This window comes from Rhipicephalus sanguineus, chromosome 7 (genome assembly GCF_013339695.2).
Source record: "Rhipicephalus sanguineus isolate Rsan-2018 chromosome 7, BIME_Rsan_1.4, whole genome shotgun sequence".
Taxonomy (NCBI): domain Eukaryota; kingdom Metazoa; phylum Arthropoda; class Arachnida; order Ixodida; family Ixodidae; genus Rhipicephalus; species Rhipicephalus sanguineus.
The window spans coordinates 99,064,779-99,069,402 of record NC_051182.1 but is presented as its reverse complement, the minus strand read 5'-3'; positions in this window follow the sequence as shown (position 1 = coordinate 99,069,402).

Sequence of the window (4,624 nt, the reverse complement as noted above, 5' to 3'; positions counted from 1 at the left end):
CATAAATCGCGATAGCTAATGTAAATGAGATACCTATACGCCTATACTAGTTTTCTTTATCTTTTTGTTTTAAGGATTGTAGTCCACGTACAATAATGCCAAGTAGATTTTATGGGGATGTGCGTCGTTGGCCGGCAACTCAATTCCATGCAATGAAAATATTTTAAGCGCTTCTAGTGGCGAAAATCCACTACAGACTATCAGTGTGCGCATGCTTGTAATCTTTTTTCTTATTCCGTGGGGCAGATTCTTTAGGCACCGCAGTATACTTCATCATAATTTTTTCACCCTTCGCTAACAATTGAAAGCTGTTTTTTTTGCTCGGCGAATCATCTGCAAGACAGATGTATAAAAATTGCGGAAGGACGTAAATAAATAACCGAGGGGTCGCACCGATTGTAACAGATATACCATAAGTTCATTGTCGTGAGCCTTTATAGGGGTAGGTCATCCGCGAGGCGAAGCCTGGTGGCCACCTCATCTACCTATAGACTTTACCTGGTCTCCCAGGCTCGTCGAGGTCAGAAAGTCCTACTACGTACCTCTCAGATGAGGCAGTGACCAGGTGATCGAAAGAGGGTGTTCTTCCCTGCAGTCCCAGCAAATGCTATTTTATGTGGCCATTGAACCGCAGTGCATGCAATGTGGATCAATCGTGTCGGGGTCATGGCAATGGCATGGGCATGGCAATGAATGTGTTTGCAGTCGGTGCCACTTCTTGAATGGGCGGTAATAGCGCGCAGTGCCCTGTTATGATGTGAATTTTAACATGGTCATCTGCATCATAGGCGGGTCCCACCACTCTGCTGACGAATCTTCGAGCATATTGGTGGGCCACCTCGTTTCCCGGATTCCCCGCATGAGCCGGGCCCACATCAGCTCAATGGAGCATAGTGTTTCTTCCCTTCACTAAGAAGAGTGGGGAGCAGTAAACACAGTGTTGTGTGGGCCACAGAACCACGTGCGAAGTTGGGAATGGTGGCCTTTGAGTCGCTGAGTATAGTCGTGAATCCGGCTGCTACTACGAGGGCTATGGCCGCTTTTTGGCTTCTCTCGAGTTAAGCGCAAGGACAAAAGCAGCCGTTTTTACGCGAGGCGATTCTGCATTGCTGCCGGGAAAGGTGATCATGCTTATCGCGTATGTATTGGTTTCGTATGTGTGTTCGGCTGCATCAATGTACGCCGCTTCAAGACGTTCTTATAACCGTGACACCATGATACGCAACCCATATGTAAACCAAAAAAAAATCACAGTTTCGCCGCAACGGCGAAGCAATGTATGCGATAGCAATAAATTGTAATGTAACGCGAAGAACGGAAAGCAGCTCGAAATTGCCAGCGCGTCGCTCGAGCCCAAAGGACGCACGAAAAGAACGCACACAGCTCGACACTTGAAGCGCACTGCTCAAACATAAAGCAGGACGCACGAACCGAACGAACAGGTACACACAAGACGAGCGCGAACTAACTGTCACAGTTGTTACTTATTTCTGTTTGAACAGCGCGCTCCTTTCGCAAACGCAGCCGCTGCAGCGAGCGCAGCGAAGCACCCCACCGGACGCCCCTTCTTTCCTCGAGATAAGCGCACGAAAGCGACCACGCCCTGTAGAGCGAAAAGCAACGGCGTTCGCAGGAGCGGGGCGACGATCTTTAAAGCGTGCCACACACGCGCACGTCGCGCCATCTATGTGGCCACTAAGAAAGCATGCTGAATTACATGGTGTATAGATGGTTTCGCTGTTTACAAACACAGACCCTGGACGGCTTCCGGTTTCGTGCACTGACGTAGCATGGCGGGGAACAAAAGCCTTGGCGGGTAGCCCGCAGATTTTCAACACTTCTCACCCTGTGCCTAGCCAAATATTTCAAATAAAGATGCTTCTAATCTATACCCAACATTATAAGAGTTAGTTCTGAATTCAGTGTGCGCCTTCCTTTTATCTGAAGGTGGAAAAGGGGTCTTTCCTGATTCTGACTTAACTTTAAAAACGCGCTTTCCGCTTCGCTGTTAGAGAGTGATAAATGAAGAACCGGAAGTTTCTTGGGGTACAACACGTGCTGGCACTATCGCAGTCTTGAAACCGTCTATATAAATAGCTTGCCGTTAGCAGGCTGAAATACGGTGCTGTCGTGGCCTAACGTCTAACGCGGCGGGCTGCAAAGCGAGAGGTCGCCCGTTCGATTCCGCGCATCGGAAAGAATTTCTGAAATATTTTTCTTTGTGGCTTTTCTATACATATACATACTTATACATATACGGTGAATGACGGCGACGGGGACGGACATTTTCCAGCTGAGACTGTCCATATAATTGCTATCTCAATAAAAGACGTAAATACCGTAGCTGCTGCTTTGACTACCACAAGTGCACTTGTCGAAACGTTGGCTCTAGCAATTTTCACTCTACCAACTACCCTCTTTGTAACAACTAAACACTACCAGTGCCTTCTTTTTTATCTTCAACTCCCCCTCACCCGATTTCTTTCTTTTTTGTTTTTTGTTTTTGCTCCACTCAACTCATCGAGTCCTCATGTATCTGCCTATTTTCTTCATCCCTCATTGAAGGCGATAAACGAATGTTTATAAATGCTCTTAATGACAAGTCCATTGTCAAAACCTTGGCACCTGAGACAACAGCTGGTAATTACTATACCACTAAGGTACTCGCGCGAAATCATCTTGGAGTCCACACAACAAAGGGCGTACAGTGAGCGGCTTTCCGGGTAGTTGAGGCCACGATAGTCCTCGTTCTCTCATGAAGGACGCGAAGGGTCCTGCCGAGTGGGCGTCCCCCCTCGCCATGCAAGCATCCACTGCAGTGACCGCCTTGTATGCAGCCGTCGAATGGTGCTTCGAGAAGAGAACGTATGCGGGGTGGCTCAGCGCAAGGACCATTTCTGCGGCTTGCTGGCGAGTGCGCCGTGCCGGGATCCCGCCCTGAGGGCCCACGCCGGAGCCGCCGCGTCCACATACGTAGGCGTGGAAGTCTGCACCGCATAAACCAGAACAGGGGGGGGGGACGCTGATGGGGGGTATCAAGGAAAAAAGATAGCTAGAGAAACAGAGACGGAAAATAGGATGCAGAAAATCTCAACACGGAATACCACGGCGATTCATAGTGGTAGCAGAGCAAAACGAATAAAAAAAATAAATAAATAGGAAAAATGTATATAATCACACAATGGGCAGCCCTTTGCTATTCTTAGAAGCCCTAGCTTCCCGAGGGCAGGAAAACAGGGGAGCAAATATTGACAGGACGAAGCATGTGCCTTCTGCAAGGAAGCGTCCATAAACTACTCAACGCATTGTAATGTAATGCGAGGATATTCACCGAAGAAGGCACGTTGAAGGCTTTCATGTTACAGAAAATGTGTGTGTGTTTCAAAGTAGATGGAAGTATAATTGGTCAGCATTGGACATAAGCTGGGAAATATTGGTGATCACCAATATTCATAGAAAAAAAGCAACTGCTGCTTTTCTGTTCAATCTATTCGAGTCTTTTAGTCCTCGCTGCATTTCGTTTGCCACAATTTTCATTTTGTCTATTCTGGAGCCATCTTTTAAGTGCTTCTTAGCAGAACCTAAAACCATTCATTATGTCACTTCAGGCGATGCCAAGAAAGCTGAACATGTGCTCTTATTTACTGCCCTAATCTCAGCGCGAACATCTCTTTCTTAGAGCATGATAAAGATGCTATATTCCCCAAGTTCACATAAACACGTGAACAATTATATTTACAAAGCAAGATTATTAAAGAGAAAGAATTAATATTGACCATTCATAGGCCACTTGATAGCAAGACACATTTTAGGCGGCTTGACAGCGTTGAGACAATATGAAAAGGAAGCAACGCGAAGAAGAGGAATAAACAGATAAATATACAAACAACGCGTAGCGGCGCAAGGACATCAACGAGAGGTAGTTTTAGCCGGCTACCATAAGGAAAGGACAGTGGAATGAGGAGAGCGAAAAGTGAGCATAAAAAACATGGCTAATCCCTCCGTCATAGGAATCGATACAACACGCAAGTGAAACGTATCTTCACAGAAGTAGTGCTTATTGTACAGTGATATATGAGAGCTTGTACAATGTATATTCGTGTTTGGCAGCTGTAGCACCGTTTGACGTGGATGCACCCATGTTGAGGCCTAGCGGCATGTCTCCATCGCGACGATTAACGCCCATGATCATGATTAAACCGTTGCGGTAGCTGAAATTGTGGACATATATTTGGACACAGCGAATCGCGAATCCAGCGTAACCGATGACATCAACAGACCATAATCAACACTGGTACCCGATATGCACTTCTTCAAAACGTTTTCAATTAAGGAGAGAAACAGTATGGTGTGTGCATTCTAGTTGGGTAACCGACGCCTTCTTTTCACCTCTCACAGACGGCGGCACCGCCCCGCTTCAGCCCGCCTACCTACACGGCCAACAGAGAGCACCGTGCGAGAGTGTGGGAAAAATATAAGGTGCGTTCGTGAAGTGTACATCATTTGCCAAGGTAGCTTAGTCGGTTGAGCGTCGGGCGCTTACCGTCGCGGCCGCAAGGTCGTGGGTTCGATTCCCAGCGGCGGATCTTTTTGTAGCGTTAGCTACACTTGCCTAGCCGTAGCC